The sequence below is a fragment of the Zootermopsis nevadensis genome, unplaced genomic scaffold (genome assembly GCF_977971745.1).
Source record: "Zootermopsis nevadensis isolate Lab colony 2312 unplaced genomic scaffold, Znev_1.0 Znev_ptg000004l, whole genome shotgun sequence".
Classification (NCBI taxonomy): domain Eukaryota; kingdom Metazoa; phylum Arthropoda; class Insecta; order Blattodea; family Termopsidae; genus Zootermopsis; species Zootermopsis nevadensis.
Window position 1 is genome coordinate 259279 of NW_028259136.1, and position 23256 is coordinate 282534.

At 36.1% G+C, this 23256-nt stretch overlaps 1 protein-coding gene and 1 long non-coding RNA gene across 5 annotated transcripts in view; one reads left to right on the top strand and one right to left on the bottom strand.

Annotated features, from left to right (window-relative positions):
- The window catches only part of LOC147874805 (uncharacterized), a 180933-nt gene that overhangs the window by 125638 nt on the left and 32039 nt on the right, over positions 1-23256 (bottom strand). Inside the window, exon 1 of one of the 2 annotated variants that reach the window (XR_015533631.1) lies at positions 11354-11494. The exons of the other annotated variant lie outside the window; for it this stretch is intronic. This is a non-coding gene — a long non-coding RNA (uncharacterized LOC147874805). Of the gene's footprint in view, positions 1-11353; positions 11495-23256 lie in introns of those variants that run through there. 2 annotated transcript variants of the gene reach the window in all.
- Positions 1-23256, top strand: part of LOC110837577 (QRFP-like peptide receptor) — a 140881-nt gene that overhangs the window by 96282 nt on the left and 21343 nt on the right. The window lies entirely within an intron of this gene.

Below are 23256 nucleotides of genomic sequence, written 5' to 3' on the forward strand. Positions count from 1 at the left end.
GGTGTTTGTGTTCTGGATTTATCCAGTATCCTGCTTGAAACTTAAGACCTGGCTTTAAATTTGTTTCGTGTCCTGTGAGACTCGGAAAAGAGGAACTGGGAGACCAGCAGCCAACATGAATTTGAGATGGAGCACTAAAACTACAGACAGATGTACGCCGATTTCCGGATCGAGATATGAACCAGAGACCTCACGAATAGGAATCAGGAATGTTAAATACTCTACCGCGACCTTCGGTCAGTCAGCCTGGACTGTCATTTCTAAGTTTAAATTAAGTAGTATTATGTTCATGGTGTTACATATTTACCAAATATAAAATCTCTCCAGGCAATCCCGTTTAAGTTGCTAAGGGCACAATTAGACGTCTAATAAACGAGGTTTTCTGTCTGTAGAATAGGCATATGTTGTAGACTCTAAGCGTACACATTATTTCCTTTTAAGAATACATATTTAATTTACAATTATGAATGCAAGAGTTGCTACTATTTTTTCTTTGGTAAATAACATTCTTTAAATAAATGTGAATATGTGATTTGTAACATTGTGAATTAGGGCCGAAAACGAGGAAGTGAGCAGGACACAGGAAATTCATGTAGTCATTAGAGGTGACTAAACAATTACCCAGACTCGCTGGTAATAGAACAAGCCCTTTCAACAGCAGTATGGATACCATTCGGCACAAACCAAAGCCAATTCAGTTCAGTTCATATATTCACAATCTTCACGAGAACTAACTAAGATCCAACATGCTTTTTACGCTTACTATTTTTGACAACAGTTATAATAAGTCTAGAATGATCCACTATCAGTTTACAATTCCATAAGTAACTCAGTGGAACAGTAGTACTTTAGAATGTAACAGTCTCTCGGACGATTAAATTTCTCGCCTTGTGTGGAAATCAAATGTTCATCACTAACACGCCATCGAGTGCCATCGTGACTCGGATTAATCGAGTCTAAACCTTCTTTCCTTCTTGTTTATAAATTCACACACACTAATTTTATATCAACATCCACATCAACGGTATGATACAGAATTACACACGTAGAAGAGAGGATATAATCCAAATTTTGACGCGAAATATAAAGTTATTTCCACCTACCAGTGCTTCGGATATCAAATGAAGGAAAACAATAAATACCAGATCTGTTTATGTAGGAATTGAGGTTTTCGCGACGGTGATTACGAAGATGGCTGTCTTCTGGGTTGTTGCGTCGTGCAGTCTGGTAGAAGTTTACCGACGTTTCAGAGGTCCTTGCTGCCTCCATCATCAGAGCGCAAAAACCCAGAAGACAGCCATCTTCATCACATCTGTTTATCACTAGAGAACACGACGAGACGTGTCTTTGTTATTCATACGGAGCTAGATTTCTCTACCTATCACTCATTAATTAATACCCATTGAAGTCTACCTTATCCACTTGATCACATTTTCTTCTCGAGAAAACTGCCGAGCCAATAGAGTCCTACACATAAATGTCAACTCTTCATAATAAAGTGCTCCACGCTTCTCCAGAGAGACCCCATCAGTATTCTATTTCTGTGCTCTTATAAAATGAAGCGACACTTTAACTTCTAAAACGAAACGTTATTTTAAGAGAACTGATTAAACGTTTTCGTGTGAGTCATTCGTTGGGCGAATTAAATTATTACTAATGGTTCTCGACTCCCTGGAGAGACTTGACAAGAGCTACAGAATACGTTCTGTGAGTAGATGGAGCTAGAATGTGTTGGAACTTAGACGTGAATTCAGGGGTATAACTAGCTGTAGGAGAGTAAAGGACCAGAGCTTTGCCTAGTTCTCAACGCTTCAAAGGCGAATGTATCGCCACCTGCAGGCACTTGATTGCCAGTTTTAATTTTAATCTCCTTCAAGCAGAACATTCTTTAAGTTAAAATTATTCATTGTCAGGACTTTTTCCCATCGTCTATTCTGACAATGAATAATTTTAAGTGTAATCTACCGTCGTCAAAACACTTTAGAGTTGAATTATGGTTTAAGTATTTTTAAAACACGTTTGTAAAATTATAATCTACTAGATGGGATAACGTCAAAAACAGATTAAATTCCAGTGGCATTACTGTAATCACAGGTTTTTGGTACCGAATATCGGGTTTATTTTGAATAAAGAATTTGTAAAGCCTATTTTGAGACATTATTCTAGCATTAGCCTAAAGGAAGTAAGGAAAATCTTTGGTCATTATAATCATATAGGCCTAAATGTTTTAACATTGTTATTATTATTGTGTTTACCTTATCGCGTAGCTTATATAGTTTTTGTTTTATAAACTTGAATCAGGAGTTAAAAATCAAATTAAATTAGGTAAAACATATGCCATGAATATTTCACCCACGTGCTACATAAAACAATTTGTGAAACCCAGAATATAGTCCTACTGTGATGTTACGTTATCACAGACAAACCTATAATTGCTATAACCCATGAAAAAAGCTGTACATTCCCCTAAAGGAAGGGATAATTATTCCGGATAACTGCAGATGCTTATTTAAAGAATTGCATTCTTTGAGAATGGTTAAACAAACAAGAGATTAAAAGCGTATACAAACTTTTGTCCAAAAATACACGAGCAAAGAGACCTCTAGGAAGACAGGTGTAAACTGAAAGACAAATTAAAATACATATTGAATAAATGTGATTTTAGGGTGACTAGCTTCAACTTGCTCAGGATAGGGCCCAATGGCGGGATCGTATAAACACGGTAATAAACGTTCGGATGTAGAAGTCAGGAAGAATTTTTTTACCAGATGAGCCTTTAGCAACTTTTAAAGGAGGACTCTGCTCGATGAAGTTAATTATCGAGCACATCTTTCTGAGGAAGTTGAATAAGTAACAAAGTTTATGAACTCCTTAAGCTTACCCTCGAACTCAAAATCGGCTTTAGCTAAGAGGCGTTATTGTTAGTAAATTGGACCTTTGCCTGACAGAAACAAAGCTGGATCGCAAAACACTCGCAGTTTAATTTCACATTTCAAAGTAACGTCACAAGTTTCAGTCGTGCAGGAGACTGTTTGTAATAGACTTCCTTGTGAAACCTACTTACCAGAGTAAGGCAGATAATGAAATGGATGCAAATAAGTTTTTCCGGTTGTAAGGAAGTAATGTGTCAGCGAGTTCAAGGAGAAAGATGGTGGAAAGTATCACTTCTCGAACTCTTCATTCATTAAACTTCTATACACTTCGACGGAGGAAGGAAATTGTGTGATGAATATACAAAGTTCAGGGGTATACAAAAGAAGCACCCATATTTTGAATCTATAACCATACAATATTAATGTGAATATAAATAACTAACCTTAATATATATTTATAGTTATTTAACGATGCTTTTTTCAGTAGTTCAGACTACATAGTGTCGATATCCGTAATATTTTTAGAGATTTGTAGTCAAATTTCCGAAGAATATGCTTATCTTCAACTTTTTTGTGATTTTCCTAAGTCTGACCATATAAAATCCTACACTGAAACAGTGTTTTGGGAAACAAGAATATACATGTACGCTAACTAGGCTTTGCATTAACTAACTAACTAGATGGCTTATGGAACCCGAAGGTTCATCACCGAACTAACTAGAGCCTAGGCCAACAAAATCCAGTCTCCTTCAACTCCTATCTCACATAGATCCCGCCTGAGATTATCTTCTCATCTACGTTTAGGTCTCCCCAGCGGCCTTTTCCCCTCAGACTTCCCGAACAAAACCCGGTGCACACCTCTTGCCCCCTCCATGCGCCATTATAAAACATAAATACTTAACTAATGCATACCAATTCATAATTGAAAATAAACCACATGCTCACATATCCAACATTACTTTTATTTTTTCCCCTTGATTATGGTACCTCGGCGTCTGACACATAGAGACAGTTTAAAAAACTAATGTTTTAGACGTTATCCATCGTCTTGAATTTTGTTAAAATACGACGTTTCGGATACTGGAACCCGTCTCCGTCCTTAGGTAAAACATGACGATGGTTAATGCTCAGAAATCTCGTTATTTTAACAATACGCCATCGTCACAGAACTTCATATGTAGTTTACGTAGTGACAGGATTGGGAACTCAGCACTTGGTCATGCTGCATTTAATCCACTACTTTACGTAAAAGTTGTGTGGCGGAGGACTAAGGACTTATGGTATCTCGGAACTCAGTAGAAAGCACCTCAGAGCTTATCCTCCCTTTTTAAATCTGCACAGAGGCGGGCGCATTGCGATCAATGGAAATCACTCAGCCTGATTCGTCTCCTACAGCAGGCAAAGCTCCAATCATTTTTTCTTATTTTTTGTCCCTTGTGATCAAGCAATTCACCGCGAAAAAGTGTGTGAAAGCGGAGGTACTGCTTCTCGCATTTTTAACCCCCGCACTATACCGAGATGACTGGTGATTCTCATGCTAGCCCGCTCAGCAAGTCATTTGAGATGAATCATACGCACAACTGTGTGCGGTTGTGAGTGTGCGCGCTCATGTGGAAATTTTATCAATATTATAGTGACTGCCAGCCACCAAATAATTTTAACCAGTATTAGTGTTTAACTATTAAATTAATTAGTGGTACATTTCAGCATACGGCAATTCTATGTTATTTGCACACATGGTCACAGGTACTTCATAATTTGTACAATCAAGTACATAATAATAAATATTAATATCAGATAGAATTTACTGTACTTATTTTCATGCTGCCTTCATTACTACGGAAAACAACGTGAGCTTGGGAATTAAATAGACTGTGTTGTTTATGTTCATACATTCAGGAGGCAGGGGATTTATACAACAGATTGCAGGTGCATACGTTAACACGTAAAATTAAATATCGGTGTGCATTTATGAAATGACTATTAGTGTCTTAAATATGATTTAAGGAATTATTTCCGAAATTCAAATGTAAAAAAAAATTAATTCTCTGTTCATTTTTGCTTTAAATAATTTAGATTGTTGTAAATTTAAAAATATAACACAAAATCTCATTTACAACTTAAAAAACACAGGGATCTTGCTCAAAGTAATGTTTTGTCAGTCCTTTAAATAGATCTGGAAAACCTCGCTCTATCCATCGAGTTTGGAACTATAAATAGATCTTACGTGTTGGTCTCTGTCAAAATCTGAATTTAATTTTGTGACTAATTTAGCTCATACTGACTCCAGGTTTAAGGGCACTGCTCACTGGTTAACTCACTGACTCCCCAAAGTTGCCTACTGGTTGCAGAAATAGATAACAAATTAACCTCAACCAAAATGATTCCATAATCGAAATCATGGCAACGCAGTGAAGAAAGCTTTGTTCACTTATTTCTTGCGTATCTTTCAAATGCTCATTTATACAGTACAAACTATTTGTAAGTTTTAGAAGGGTTTGTTATTTTTCCATAAAAATTTTACAAATAATCTTCCTGTTCGTTGTAAAATCTGGGTTTTGGATTTAACCTCACTCTCTTCGACAGAAATTAATTTCCATGCGCATTACTGGTGTTCAGACGAACAGATATATAAGCGTGTTTATCCGACAGTAAGAAGAATGAACGACCTGAGGTCGCAGAGTGCTGTCAAAGGCACACATTTCATTTCGTTTCTTACGAAATTAAATTAAGTGCCTTCGAGGCTATCCACAACTGCAGCAGAATCTACTATGCCGTGTTTACTCGAACATAATACGCATTTAACTCCAGGAAAATAGGTTATCTTCGTTTGGTAGCACTAATGCTGTTGAAAAATTCGGTCGCAAGTGCGCCTAAGGCGAAATTCATTTCGCAAACTGGCAAGCAGAAAGTCGCAACATTCATTTACCATATATTAACAGACATTTTCAGTACTTTTATTTTTACTGATAACCTTAAAACGACCAGAAAATGTAGAATTCATTCTGCATGGTCTAAATATGTAAATAAAGACAACTGAGCAAACTAAAGCGCTTTAAAAAGTAATAATGAAATTTAAAATTCCCCATCACATATTTTCATACAGACATGTAATTCACAGATGTCCTAACGACATTGCAGGCTATAAAATGTATGTACTTTTCTCATTGTAGAGAGGTTAGAACTAAGTGATAGTCTCTTATTTCAATGATGATGATGATAATAATTCAATTCAATTAATTCATTTAAGTGCTTGACAACAGCCAAACAAGGCCAATAACAGCCAAGCAATAAACCAGAGTACAGGATAAAATATAATAAAAAATTAAATTCATTTCAATAATAATATAAGTAAAACATTACAAATACAAAAACAAACAAACAAATGAAACTAAATATATAATAATAATAATAATAATAATTCAATTCTTCATTATTAGTGTGCTGTATCAACAGCCAGAAAACCAATTACAGATACAGCACAACAGCAATAATAATAATAATAATAATGTATTCAATACATAAATTCAAGTTGTTTTAGAAAAGAGTGCAAAAATATATCTGGCTGAAGAAGTCATTACAAATATTTTATAACGTGACATACGTAGGAGCAAAAAAGCAATGTCATAAAGATCGAAACTACAATCTCGCTAATAGACACGCTTTAGCAGTAGCTGCATTGCAACATCGCCTTATCTCTCTTCGCATTTACAGTGTTTCTAACATAGCTCAGTTATTCTCAATAACGCGTCCAAGCTGAGTAATTATGCGATAAGTAAAATTCTAGAACAAAGGCGAATAAAAAAATCATTGTATACTTCGAAAAATAACAATTCCAGTAAGAGCATTCCGGATTCTTTGGAGTAAAGTAAGACAGATGTAGATTACATTGTAACTCGAACAATCAGTGGCAAGACGTCCATACGTATTTCAAAATTGTTCCTTCTCTCTCACGAATATTTACTGCCCTTGATTTAAATATTTAATTATTATTCTTTTACCATATATTTATTGGTTAAATTTCGCTTAAGTGCATGTATTAAAACAATGGAAGGAGAACATAACATTTAGGTGGTCATAAACTTTAAATTTAAATACTTATAATTTACTGTAATCTTCCCTGTTTATTAATCATAAATATATTTAAATATCTTAAATTTTTAATTATGATAACTAACAGTTGGATTAAATTAAGCATAGTTTTCTTTACATTTTCCATCTAGTTAACCTTATTAATATCCAAAGTCATAATAATTTGTATGTGCTTCTCCCTTACAGTGATTAACAAAATTTCATAGCCAAGCGAAAGAAAACACGCAAAGTTAATTCTACATTTATATTTGCATACCTTAATATGTACGGTTTTCATATAGCACGGAGATAAATTTTATATTCCGACAGATAAAAGTTTAAGTTATATAACACTAAGTTATAAAACAGAACAACTAACATTTTTCAGAACGTTTGTTATCTGATATCGAATTCCTACACCAAACTGTGAGGAATGTTTATTTCTGCCAAAGCGGACTTACTTAAACCACAGAGCTGTAGCACAGGGTACAGCCACAGGAGTCGGGCCACTACATTTCAAACACCAGATAAAATTTTCTGTGAAACAAGCCTTGAGGTTGTCGTCAATTTTGGTTATTTGCTTATTTTTACTTTCTTCCCATAAGCTGAAATGCCCGTAGACATTCTTTCCCTGTGCTGTTTCATAAGCTGTGATATTTCCGTTAATGTTTTTCAGTACAAGATGCTGATATTCTTCAACGTTTACAAATTTATTCACACATATATTGCTTAATGAGGTGTTACATTTTACTTTTTTAGTTATCCAAATCGAGTATAATATTCTCTGCCATTCGTTTTACGTACTTCAGAAGTTTTAATCCTATTATCAATGCTTGACTTCTTAATCTGTAGGATAAGTGTGTACTGGCGAATTAATTAATGTCGTTGAATGGAAACGGTTCCTTTCGGAGGAACAGAACTCTTACTGACACAGAATATTAAATGTTATTCTTATAACATTTCAGCCAAATAGGTTTGCCATTTTAGAGGTAGTGCTTCAGTCTTATACATAAATTTGCAATAATACTTTACACACGCACAATGTTGCTCCCTTATCGTAGCGACTCTTATTGTATCACCAGGAATGAACCTGTTCCCCACAACTCCAAACAAACTTTTAGAGAACATATTGTTATAATATCGCATAATTTGTTCAGGAGTTTCCTAACAAATTTATTTTACACGGGCTACGACATACAATTACACATTTAAGTCTAGTAACTGTATTGAGATTAGAGCAGGAATGCTCTGAACACCTTCATCTGTTAAAAGCACGGTTCTTATTTCGCATCACAGTACTTCACGTACGACTTCGTATATAAGGCAAAGTTTTCCATGTTATTCTCTGATCGTCTTTTGTGATGGTATTATATTACTATTTTCTTTGTTTTGCTCTTTATCCATCGTATGTTAAATTACTTTTCAGATTTAAAATATCCTACGTTTCGAAAGATGAATCTTCCTTCGTCTTCAGTTAATAACGCGACACACTTGCTCCGCTGAACGTAAACAGATCATATATAGCTCGGTCTGTTCCGTTCTTTCGCCTGAAGATGTAGAAGGATACATCCTTCGAAAGTCAATGGTTGTTTAATGCTTAAAATTAATTGACGATGAATAAAGTCCGAAACAAAGTGAGTAGTTCTCGCCGTGTTTAAGCACCACATCATGAAGACATATCAGGGAGTTGTAATAAACCTCAATTCATTCCTAACCTCGGCACTAGATCGATGTGAACAGCTCGTATCATGCTCCGGTAGCATTACCCTCGAGGAACGGCGTGTTGTCGGTGGGTGGGCCCCAGTGCCGAACGGCCGGTCTGACCGCGATCCAGTCGAAAAAAACTACCACTCCAGGCGCGAATTAGACTCCGGCCTTACAGTTCATAGACAGTCAATGTGTTATCTGAGTCCACAGACTTCGTATAGAACTGCTATATGCAGTAAAGTAAAATAAAATATGGTGTTAAAAAGCTATAGGAGACAGTCAGCGTTAATAAACTCCTTCACGAGAATAAGAAGTTTATGTGCCCTCAACCTTCACTTCTGCATAACGACAAAAAAGTGGAAATGTATAGTGCCAAACGCTGGTTTACCGTGGCCTTATAAGAAGGAATTAGGCTACTCTGGGGTGTAAAATATCGAATTACATATTATTTTCGCATGTGAGAATCCGTTAGCGATCTACGTGCTCTGCAGGAAGGAAGTGGCCGTGACCTAATATGAGACATTATTCCGGCATTTTCCTGAGAGACAAAGAAAAACCACGAAAATCTGAGTCATAATAGCCTATCTTCGGGCCCAGATTTAAACCCAGGACATTCCAAATGCGAATCAAGAATGCTAACCACTGTAAGGCTACGTTTGCCAAAATTGTACGGCGAAGTCCACCTAAATATTATTTAAAAATTCGATACACACAGCTGTCAGCTAGCAGTACGAGGCACACTGACTAAAATTTAGTCGACCACGACTGAGAAAAACACAAATTTGTTGGTATTTCCCTCTTTAAATTGGACTCGGTTCTGAGTGCAAGAAAGTCTGAGCTTCTGTGTACATATAATACTAAAACAACGCTGTTTTGTAAAAAAAGTTCCATATTTTAAACTCCTGTTTTGCAGAAACATTCCTTCAGTATTTACCATACATACATCTAGGGGTACTTCAAGAATGTTTACATCAACAAATCCATATAAGAAATTGTATCATTTGTCTTCTATTATGGAAGTTGGACCTGACTTATTTCACTTGCCGTAGCTTACTCAGAGATGGTGCTAACACAAGTGCTCAGAACTTTCAATCCATTAAGCGATGCTTTTCCTACATCATAAATAGATACAAGAGTATGAAAATACATGTTGTGTTAGGGCTGGAAATGTATGACGACTCTCGATTATATCTGCTCTTATCAACAAACTTCATACTCATTAAGAGATTAAACTCCATTACATTAATCCATCGTATGTATTCTCCGGTTAATATACCTTCGAGAGATGATAAACAATTATAAGTTATGAGCACAAAATGATGGCACAAACCACCGTCTGCATTTCCCGTTTGTCCGCCTGACCGAATGCTCTAAGTCAAGAACCACTTCACGAATGTACGAAATGTTGACATTGGTATGAACGCTGTGCTATTGGAGGTTATCCCACACTTGTAATTTTTGTCAATTTTGTACAATCGGTAGTACCAATATGGCGGACGCGCGAACTTTTAATATGGGTGCGACCCTAGTGTCATGTAGTACAAGAGTCCTAAAATAACGTATCGAAAAATAAACATCTCTGGTTGAGGCAATTCTACGCAGAATGTAAAGTAAGTAACATGGCGTTTAGCTTTCGTTTTGATGGTAACAACTAACAAATCATTCTATCTAGGCATTTGACATCTGACATCGTGATAGTTCATAAATATATCCACAAATTCCGTGGTAAGTATTGTCAGTTCAACAATTAATTTATATCAATTAGGAAAAATGCAACGATGCAAATATTTGACTTGATTTCCGCAAAAGCTATATCGTAATAAGTTTTTAAAAGAAGAAAATAGACAATGTAGGCTAAGACTGTTGTCTTCGTTTCTCTTCTTCTGCTGTTACTACTGTTACTACTACTACTACTACTACTACTACTACTAACAATAATCAAGCCTGTAAAATATTTAAAATTGCAAAGCCACCCATGCACGAAACCAAAACGCTAACCCAGAAGCAAAATAATATTTCGCTATTCGTCTAACCTAAGTATGATATTAAAAAGAACCAATTTGTAAAGTTTCATTTGTAAGTTGTTGGTCTATTGAAGGTAAAAGTTTGAACTTGGGATATTATTTCGATAGAGTGGAACTATGTCTTTAAGGAACTGCGACCGCTGCCTGGTCTATTGTCCGTACTTTAAATTAAAGTTTTTCTAACTATTAGCACTGACCTCTGTATGTATCAATGCATTCTTCCTTTGATGGCTGGAGTATGAAAAAATGTTTGTGACATATGCAACTTGTCTTTCTATGGGTATTTTATAAAAATAAATATTATAAAAATGCCCATAGTTAGTTATTTTTTATCCAAAACCCATTGTAAAATGGCATACGTTCATTAACTTCTATTATGTTTACCAATAGTTTTATCACGATTGACTACATATTAGGCAATAGTAATTACACAGAAAACAGCGCAATATAACGAAGCAAAACTCAATTTCTTCTTAATAAAGACTGAAAGCACTAAACTGATCATTAGAATGTAAACATATCGAATGACAAAGGAAAATATTTTGTGCTATTAGGTCTGTGTACTTCACTCATAAAACTGGTGTTTTTAACCCGAAGTTGGCTGCGCTTGTTTTCCTCACCATGATCTAAAACCACAAGAAACCACGATCGAATCAATTAGTATTAATTATAACTTACTTCCAGAGTCTTCACTGGATATCTGCTTGAATAAACGGATCACAAATCTTTGGCGAACAGTGTTGATAAACTGTAACTGTACGAGGAACGCCAGAAATAATACGTTGCACACAGAGCTGAAACAAACCCACTTTCTCACGATACGCCATCTTCCACTGGAGTAGAGTATCAACATGGCCAACCTAATGGCGCGAAATGTAAGACCATTCCAGGAATCCGCAATTAGCTCAGGTGTTTTCTACTTCCCGGCTGTTATATTTGTACTCTCCCTTTCTTGTAATTTTGTTAAATCTGTAAATTAATAATTGTATGGCGGGTTGGACAGAAGTGTGGAAACAGAAACAACAAATTCACGCAGTCATTTTGTGAAAAATTTTGTGTGAAGCAGTTACTTGGAAAACGAATACAGAAACTACACGATACTGAAGTAAAACCGAGCTAAAACAGGTATTTTAATGACTGAATTAACTATATTAGTACGATGACAAATTTTTAGACTTGCTTTTAACTTCATTTATCCATCGAGACTTAATTTCAAGAATATAGTTTGTAAATGTATTGAAGTTAGGTTTACTTATTTTTTCCGTGGCATGTCACATCAAACTTAGTTACTAAGTAAATAACTAACTGCAAGCAGTAGAGGCCTACTTGTGCCGTTTTAGTCGCCCAGAAGTTACTAAATAAGCAATTCATGAGTATGGTTACAACTTTCTAAAGTTTTAGTGGGAAAGTTCTTTTTTCATTTCTCTAAGCGTGCTTTGCGTGTCTTGCTGTCTACTACTGAGCTGGATCTAGGAACGTTCAGTCGCCGAAGCTCAAGTTCCTCTGCATCTGACGGTTGCCTCGTGTGAGGAAGGATAACTAATTCCCACGAGCCACAACTCCATGTAACCAGAAACAGGATTTGCCGTTGCTAAACACCACGCCCCAGGGACAAGGGCAGCAAACCTTGCAATCTCGAACACTGAAGTGAGTGGTAGCAGTGTTGTAGCAAAGACGAAGGGGAAAAATCCAATAAAATAAATTGACACCACGGAGCAGAGTCATCCTTCAGAAGCTGGTGGTTGCTCAGCTGGCATCAAGATATTGCCTCATGCGTCAAGAAGTTGAATCCAGTCCACACCCTCATGAACGAATCCTTTAAGCTGAATTTCAACGCTGTCAACCCATCTATGTCTAGGTTTCTCAAGTTGCTCCTTCTCTTCAGGACTTCTGACTGAAGTTTTGTATACATCTCTCACATACATACGTACTAAAAGTCTCGCCCTTCTACGTATTCCTCATTTGATTACCATTTCATTTTGTGAAGAGTATGAATAATGAATATCCTAATTGACGTGTTACTGACTCCATCCTCCTATAACTTCTCCTCTCTTAGGTCCAGCATTTCTCCTCCTTAATTCAGTTTTCGTTTAGCATTATCAGTTTAAAAAACACATTTACACCAATTCAATAATATAAAATTAAAATACAGGCCAATGTTAGCATCTGCAGATAAATGTTCTTGTCCCTTTTCTGCTCTTTCGTAAAAGTGCAAGAAATGTGTTTGAATAATATTCATTCTTACTGGAAAGTTGAGGGAAGATTTCCCAGCGATGATGTTATCCCAGTATGTCTTCAATTTGTATGTAACTGTGAAAGATAAGATCACGCCCCGGTCGGCTTTACCCCCGGGAAAGGACCCCGGTACCCATTGTAGAGGAGGCTGGATGAGCTCCAGAGCAGGTCTGGACGCAGAGGCTAGAGGAAACATTCTCTGCCCCTGTCGGGGATCGAACCCCGGTCGTCCAGCCCGTAGCTAGTCACTATACTGACTGAGCTATCCCGGCTCATCCGATGTAGTATAACAGGTACATATTTAGGAAATCAGTGGGAGTAAAACGAAAAGGAATCCACTGTAAATTGAAATCATCTTTGTCATAACATTAATTACTACATACACGATATATCTGGACGCATCAAGAATGCTGGAAGCCGCTGTGCATCCCTGGTTTGTTTTCAGTTTGTTGGTTTTGTGTTTGACACGCGACCCCTCACACGCAACTTCCCATTACATCTTTCACTATTACATATTTCAGCTACTATATAACCATCAGCAGGTCTGTATTTAGGTTATCGCACTATTTATTTGTAATATAAAAGTCATTCTGCTAAAACTTATTCTGTTAAAATTTAGAAAATTAAAAACTTTTTTAAAAGACACACACAAATGTCTTGTGTAAACGAAAGTTAGTTCCAAACATTAGTGTGGTTATACACTAATAATTAATAATAGCTGTGTTGCTATTCTGGAATTGTTGCGTGTATCTACATTATTATTATCTGGGATATAATTTTTGTATCTTTTTTAGCCAAAGTTTTTTGTTGTTTGTAAGGGGTGCCTTACGTGGATTCTATTGTATTGATCGTTTGAAGTCTGATTACTGTGGTTAGCTGTGAGTGTGGTATTATATTCTGTTTGTTTCAGTTTCGTGAGTGAAAGGAATTTTTTTATCACAATTACATTTAATAATGGAAGTAGATAAGTGTGGTAAATTAAGAATAGACCTGACGATGGCTATATAGTAGCCGAAACGTGTAGTCTAAAGAAGGCAAATATTGCAAAATAGTGATAAATGTAGCTTAAACATATGTGTGAGGAGTAAAAGTGCATCAAACACGAAATTAACAAACATAATGTACCAGGATGCTGTACTATAGACGTTATATTAATTGCATCGTGTAATATATAATGTCGACTGAGAAATTGTTATAGAACCGTAATTAGGAACGAGTTAAAGAGCATCACAGAAACCTTAAGCCAGAATGACTAAGATTCCTCAGATTTACATATGCCTGTTTCCTGGGTTTCTGAGTGCAGCTTGTGAAGGCGAAGACCTTTTTTTAATAATGCAACAAGCACTTCTGCGAGTCGAAAAAATCTTATTCCCTTAATTTAATTCTGAGATGGATCAATTCCATGAAAAGAGAAGAAAGAGCTGTAATAGAATATACGGCAATAGAATTTGACATATGTATCGACAGCTTCTTCCTAGCTTCATCTTAAAATGATGCATGTATCTCAGGAGAAGAACGTAGTTATTTTTCTCTTGTTTCTTCAGCTTTATTAAAAGATATTTCATTCAAATAATAGTATAATCTGATAGAGTGAATGTGTAAACCTGCCATATTTGTCATTTAGACATATCTCAATACTGAAGTTTGAACCCGTTGCGAGAAGACGCTAGCTTGTTTGACATATGTGAGCTGCAGCTGAAACCTAGTTTTACCGTGATTTAGTGTAGAATGATTACTGAATCCTCTCCTTCAGCGTCGAACCTAGAACTTCTAAACGACCCACCAAAATAGAAATGGCTGACCACTCTCTTATTTTCGAAGTAATCCCGCCTCCTCGTGGGCTATGTTCTCCAGCAGCTTTAGATGTTACACAAACATCACGACAAAGTATCTTTTCCCGTTTTAGCGCCATTATTGCTGATGGACAAAGTGTGGTGCTGTAATGGGGTTTGACTGTATTTCTCTAGGGCATACATACGTGATACTACTGCTTCATTCACTTGACGTCTGTGGTAATACCGATAAGAATATGACGATGAAGAGGAGATCCAACTACGTCATTTATCGAAATTTTGTAAGAAGATATTGATAAAATGTAGATCACAAGTGTAATTGTAATGGAAAGGACAGAACACTACAGTAATACATCGTAACACAAGACCGTGATCTAGAATAAACCTCAACGGTATTTTTCTAGCGACACTCAGCAAACTAACACAAAAATGAATATGGTTGTCATGTGGGTTATAGTACCGCGTAGTCAGGTAGAAACTTAAAACTTTTCTGAGGTCCTTGGTGCCTCCAGTATCAGGGCAATGATTTACCTCAATCTTCGTACTCACCGTCGTGAAGACTTCAAATCCTACTTAATACAGAAATGCCTTCTACATGGATTAACCAATTGCTAGCAACCCTTTATTTTTCTCGTCCCCATCTCCCTGAAATCCCTATTTAAGAACGCTTAAAATCGGTGTGCTTGCCTTAAGCGAATGTATAACAAAATTAATAATTTTTTTGATTAAAAAGTATTATTAACGCGAGCTGTTATGTTGCGAATTAATAACTTTAGTGTTATGGATGGAAGAAGACCAATGACTAACTAACAAAAAGGCGAAGCGTTTCTAAATGTTTATATTGCTGTATTTTGTTTCATGAAAACAAACGGCTAAAGTAGAAGCTTCCGGAGAGGTCGTGAGACCCGCTGGCCACATTCTTACACTGACAAAGGACACTCAGGAAAATAGGTTATATTTGGTACTAAGTGATTACTTCACATAAACTCACCAATACTTCGATTACCGTTAGAGTACGTTACTGGGGAGATGAAATGTGGTCACACAGTTCGTTTCTACGCTTGAAGAAATCATTTCAATCTAAATCGAGAGTTGTAAAGCAGACAGTTAGTCGCAGTGTTCGAACCAAATACTTCCTGCTACTTTGTTGTTATGATTTTCTTTTCCTGCAGCTTAAGAAATAGATACGCATGTTTCTCCTTTTTGTGTGATGATCTCAGCCTTCACAAACAAGACACCGGCGACCGAGTGCTGACGACATAGCAAACCAAAGGCGCTTTTACAAACTACAGCATTTGCTTTCATATATCTGCAGTTATGGAAAATTCCTGTTTCTTCCACAGGAAGGAATCCATATTTGTTGTAATGACAACCTAATCCAGATTTCTAATCTCAGATTAAAATTCCGGTACGTATTTTTGTGACATTCCTTTGTATTTTGTGTTTACTGTTATTAGATATATATATATTTTTCGTTTAGAGAAGGAAAAGCAACTTGCGCGTTGATGAATGTTACAAGAGGCAGTGGTTCCCCTAAACTAGAATTTTTGAACCCTCTTCAGTTGCGCGTTAAACTTATTAAGTAATCAATCTTCTCTTCACAAAGCATTGATTTCCAATATGTGACCCCACATCTCACGTGACTTGAACAACATTTTCGGGCGACATTTAAAGTAATAAAATCACTTAATAATACAAGCCTGCGTTCTGTTGGTCACATATGTACGTAGGGAGTTGACATTATTTACCGGCTGTTTCATGACTGGTCCTCATCTTCACTCGTGCATTTTATTCCAGGGAATGTGAATAGTTGTACGTCCGTCAACACAGCAATTTTATTATAGTTTCAATTTTTACGAGTATTACAATTCTTTATGTTTCGACCTAAATAAGTCATCTTCAGGGGGTTCTCTTTAAGTGTTCGAAGCTGATTTGTAAACTTTACAGTAGAGGTTTCGACGGAGTCATTTGGTTGTACAGTCTCACAATGTTGAAGTGGCAAAAATTATTGACGTTTCGGAAAATTTCTGCATTCTATTTCAGGACCAAAGTCTTGAACACGTTTCGATATCTAGAAAAATGTATTCGAGTATTCCTTAGCTGTCCCTTCTGATATAACTGAAAATACATTTATAACGTAAATATAAAAAAAAAATATGAATTCGTCCCTTTAAATCCCAAACCCTGTAATGCTGTAAGATTGCACAAAATCCAATCATTTTAAATGGTTCAAATCCAGGGGTTTCTTACTGTGAGCATTGGAAAATATTTAATAAAGACGTGACTCTTTATATTTAAACAGAGAATGGTTACTGTCACAATCTCTGGGTCTGAAGTTTATCTCTTGCACGTCACAGTAAATTATGTGCTTAAAGAGGAAGTACACTTATAAATGAATAAAGAAACATTTAAGATTAATAGAGCAGAAGGTTAAAAGGGCATAGGACGCTCTTACAAGAAGTACGATACGATTACTAAGAAGAAACAGTAGCTACACCCAGTTCCTGAAAAACTCTAAGATTAAGAATAAATATAAAATTACTGAAGACATCAATAAAATGGTATATAATATAAACTGAAACGTAATAAGATATTATGTGTAGTAAAATTCAGTATCAGAGTTGTGATAAGTTTTGTTTGATCTAATGGATCTAATTTGCTGACGTCGCTAGATTCACATGTGCAGATGTTGCACACATTCGTACTATAAGTCAGTGTTTCTGGTATTAAGGACCCCCTCCATTTTCATGTTTCTTAATCCACTGCGGAAGCACAATAAGGATGAAAAAACTTAAATCTTGCAGCACAAAAAATAAGAGTGTAGAATCTGCTCAACTCGCTGACCGATATGGAACAAATTTTTGATCCCAGGGGCACGTGAAACCCCGTTGTGAAATAACGCTATTCATTTTAGAATTCACATTTTGTAGTTTTATATTTTCCCATACAACGACATCTCTTGGCCAGGTCGGGAATGTTATCGGCATAAAAATATTTTATTAAACCTGTGAAAAACCTACAGCTCGGTTTTTAAAATGATATTTTATACTCATCCCTGTTTAAACGCTTTAACATACCCGATAAAATTCAACGAAAATGTAATGTATAGTGTATGAGTGTGAGTGCTTATGTATATATAGACTGTCTGTTTGGATTACGTCAGACTTTCTATTAACCTCAGCATTCATCTGTTTGGCCTTTCATTATATGTTTGCCTTTACACTGATGAAGAATTCTTAACGATATAAGTGTCGAAATGTGTGCTTTGAATACTAATTTCAAACATCCAAAAGAAGTTTGAAAACAATTACTTTAATTGAAACTTTAAAGAACTACATCACAGAATGACCGACCACAAATATGTCTTCACTAGATACAAGGCAAGAAATATCACATAAGCCCATATAAATGTTTATCGTGAACCAAGGAACTGCTGACGTCTAATAGCGGAAAGCTGTAATAATCCCCAATTACGAAAAGTAGTTAAATCCAGTTAAGTTGCCCTGATTCCATGCCTCTTCAGTGGCATACAAACGCCTAAAACACGGACTTGTAAATCTACATGGAATGTCGCACATTGAACATCTGTCTGCAGTCACTGTGTAATGCAGGGACAGCCAATAAATTCCTCGTCTCTACCGTCTGCTTGTTCTTTCAGACTCGGTATTGCATCACATTCCTGAGCAACTCGTTCTAGTTGTTTGCAAGTAGAAACATTTTTATGAATCGAAGTCTTCTGTGTTGTGACGCCGTGTAGTCTTATAAGAGGTTACCATGTTTCGGAGCAACGTATTGCCTACATCTTCAGGATAGAACTTGGCAACCACTACACCACGCGGCGTTACAATAACAATCGATTTTTTAACATCAGTGAGAAAATAAACTTTCATAAAGAAGAACTCGTAATATATTTATTTGGTAACCTTAAATTTTATAGTGTTTTTTTTACATATTTCTTCCCCTACAAATCAGTACCTTTAATCTCCATAGCATGCGATACACCGGCTGTTTTAAAAATGTGCGCCTTTTCGCGGGGGGGGGGGGGGGGTATTCGCACAATAACTTGGGATTTCTTTTCAAATTCATTATAATAAAGACAGCTGAGTGATCATGTTAAAGCAGTGTCGGTTAAGAGACAGTGCATACTTAATGTTGAAGGTGTCGTATAAATAACCTACCTGTTGATTATCCCTGGTTTCGCATACTTAATTTTCACGATGCCTCCCATTGCACTCATTCGTCTCCCTAATGATACGTTTGCCTTACACAAGAATCTGCTTCTTTCTTTCCTCTGCCAGGACATCAGTTTTATTTAATTCCGCCGTGTGATCTCTTAAGTTTATCGATCTATTTCGCCATGTCTTAAACCTTTAGTCTTATTTTAATGAAATATGATAAAATCAACCATGAAAAAATATACTGCTATCTACGCGCACTTCAGTTACGCCGTTGTATTATGCACCACGTCGAAAAATGACGACCGTTGTCACTAATAATAGGAATGGATAAAAGGTTTCAGTACGACAATCACCAGAAGACAATGTCCAACACAGATTTTCTATAGGAAAGGTTTTGTTATGGGAGACTAGAGACTTGTCAGGTAAGTAACGTGATCTGCTGTGGTATCGCCTTGGTGTGAACCACCACAACTCTCAACTCTTCTTTGTTCCCTCCTTCCTCACCGCCAGGAAATGAGTCATAGTTACGCAGACTTCAAAGGCTTAAGAGAATTCTCCATATTTCATAGCGATTTATATTCACTTTTAACTTCCAACTGAAACAGACATCATAAATAAGATGACAATCTTTGTCAATTTCGAAGTTATTTTCGTGTGTAAAATACCAAAGCAGGTCTTTATTAGCTTATCTCTACCTACCCTTTTCAATTCTATGTGAAGCATAGGGGTCTCCTTTCGGAGGTTTCTTTGATCTATTTAGACATTTTGTAGGACCCCTTTGACTTATGATCAGCACATCGCAAGAAAGAAACTACAACCCTTCGGAATAAATTTACACTTGAGAAACTGATCAAAATATTGGCTTAACATTATTTTATTGTGGATTCACAACTTGAGATTCTTACGTACGTAATTTTATAAATGCAACATTAATTACTGAAGACCTTACACATAATGATCTGGAAAAAAAGAGAAATGCTTCGTCAGATGGTTGTCTATTTTTCTTAACACACTGTACTTAATAATAATATATGCTCTGTAATTAAGAATCCCGTACGATCTGCTCTATTTCTCCTTGTAATTAAGTGAAGGCGGTGCTCTTGTGAGCCTATGCTTGGAATGCGTCACATCATGAGCTATAATTTGAGTTCTTTTGCAATTCCATTAAAGAGACAGCTCTATGAATAACCTTGTGTAGGTCATAACTTGCTTTACAAAGTGTCATGGTAGTAACGTATTAAAGCGGGTAGACTATTCACATGGTGTAGAATCCTTATTGAGAAGCTAACAGTCGCTCAGCTGATCAATAAATTCCACATCGTGTATGGAATTCGACTGTTAATTACCGCGTTCGTAACTCACCACCGGCCTCTATCCTGAGCTACATGAATCCAATCCACACCCTCATGTCTTACATAATTAAGATCCGTTTTAATATTATCCTCCCTATTCTCTTTAGGGCAGTTTAAACCATATATATAACAAAAATCATTAATAAATAACTGCAACTGCACAGTGCATAATAACCCATGGTACGGTATCTTCCTTGAGCAGCTAAAAGATTTTCAGCTAAGAAAGACTTCCCTGCTGTGAAGAACAAAGTTTTCGTCTAATCACCGAATAAAATAATTACGAAATTTCAGTCAATAACAAAACTCTTTTGCGTTACAGAGAAAACATCCACGTTTGTCTAGAAGCACTGAGTAAAATCTTCGCAGATATTTTACTTCAATGTTTAAATCAACGTGTTGTAAAAGATCTGCTTATAGTCACCTGAGTTAAGATACCTTACTTATCCAAAATGCACTATAAAATTCTTGATAAAAATGAACTTAAATTTATGTTTTCAAAAATTTTGTTTTTCTCGTACGTATACAATTATAAAAGAACATCGGTAAACTACACTATTTTGTTTCATGAGGTTGGATATTTACAATTAATTTAAAATTAATGAGTATACAGCGTTAGAGGTAATGATGTCAGTTATTAATTCTTAAAAGCCGTGGATTTTAAGTGCACCGTCTGGCGACGTGCTTCTACACAGGCATGTCGCGCAAGGAGGAGCTGATGCCGGAGGGTAGTAATTAGGTTGCTTATAGCAATGCTTAAGCCGCCGCATCGTCAATGCATCTTTGTTTATTGCAGAGTATTATACTGAACGCGCGGATAATGTAAGTGAGATATACACAAAGGAAACGTTGTGAAGCACCTTCTGCGCTCCGAAGTTGTCTCTTGTTACCACAGAATAATACTGATCCACGTTGCATAATCTGCTACAAGAAGTGCTCAGAGGTATAACACGAAGAAAAGGTTCAACTCTAAAATATCAGGCTATTACAAGAAGTGATCAGAAGAAGTTATGTGGTGCATATTATTCGTCAAATTGTTTAATCCTCTCGTATATACTGAGATTAGAAGTCGTTATGCTAGGTATGGTACTCTTTCGAGGACATGGGTGTTTCAGATAAGCGCTACAGAGTCTACGTATCATCATAATGTTGTGGGCGAGCATTTCGCATTTTTGGTATTTTCATTCTTGTACCATCAACGGAATATTTCACTAAAGAGAAAAACACTTAATGAAAATCTGTACTGTAAAATGTAAAACATAAGATACTAAAACTTGTGACAGTGACTTCCGAATAAATACTCAGTATCTGTATCATAGGAGACCGCATGTCAGGTTATAGAATTACTTACTGATGTCTGAGACGCAGTTTCCATCAGCTCTACCTTAGTGTAATTTAGTCTTCATGTAATTTTCCGTCACAAAGACGCTCAGGATCCTTTAATCTTTATCCTTAAGGCCCCTTGGAGCTGCTTCCTGGAATCGCTGTGTGGTTCGTATTTATAGACTGATTATAGCAATACTGTTGTATCAGACTTCTATGATAGACATATGAAGACTTTGCTTGCTAACTATAACATGATAAATTGTGAATTGGTGATCGTTTGAAAGTAGATTATAGACTGTAGAGAATCAATATTGCTTCATCGCATGAATATTTACAAGGCGAAAGCGGCTCATGTGGAACTCATTTTACATATTTGTACGTCTCGTCATTGTCATTACTTAATAGGATCTGTTAACTCTAACTGCAGAATGAATTGAGATTTTAAGTTCTCGTGGCGGTGAAGATGTAGGTGTTGGGCTTATAGATTTTAATGTCGTGTGGCCTTGTGGGTATATACTGACGTTTCCGAGAAATATATTGTCTCCAACTTCAGGGCTGAATTTAGACTTGAAAATGGACGCAATATGTTCCTCTGAAACTCTAGTACTTGCAAGTCCATACAGCATTAGAACTTGAAAGAACAACATCGACAGCATAAAAGTATGTCCGTGGCAGTGTCGTCGATAAATCACACCAGTGAAGATGATAATCGCTGTTTATTCTAAAACTCGCATTACTTCTGTAAAATACACTCTGTGGGAAAAAATTCAGAATTATTTCACAAAGACCTACCTTGTGATCTCGTGCGTTTACAGGAAATATGACGACACCATACGACAAAAATTCAACAACACATTTTGTTTAAAATAATTTATTGTAACTTCATAATTCTAGAAAATCTATTTCTATAAATATTTTACGCTTTTAAAACGCTGGTCGAAAATTTATTTTTATGGTGGGGGAAGCGCATTACAAAATTATGTAAATCCTCATAAAATCTGTGTGTACGCTTCATAGCGTTATCAGAAATATATTTGTTCTAGTATCAAACATATAATTCCAAGAAGTCTAAGTGCCACCCTTCTACATTGCACGAGGAAGGAAAATATAAATTACTATAAGCAAAGAAATGAGAGCAGCTAAGCAGGTTTTATTCTTTTCAAATTAATAGAGTTACACACCGCATGCGAATACTCATTTGTTATACGATAGTATTCTTGTCAGTTGCCATACACTTAAATGTTTAAACAATTTTAAATTATCATCTACACACACTAAGGTTAAAACAGGCGTCGTTGCTGATTCTGTTAACTGTTGTGTTCACATAGGCCTAATTAATTATTTCTGCACTTGTAAACCAACATACGTACTGACCTGTAGAAGAATTTATGGGTCATTGCTTGTGATATCTAAATTCTACCCGAAATAATTAGCGTCATTAGCATAATTAAGAAATTATACGGCTCGAGACTGGTGAAAAAATTAGATAGCTTAAACTTTACTTTCTGTCATGCATTAATATAAACTGTTTTAGACTATCGATTGTAATATTTAGCTACATCGAAAGGGCGAGTAATAGGAAGTGAGGAAATTGCTATAGGTCCATTTGCTATAGATCAAAGAAAACAGAATTCAAAGTAACACAATGAGGAAAACGTATAGGGCAGTGCGTGGGTCTAAAACTTGAAATTCAAGGGTAA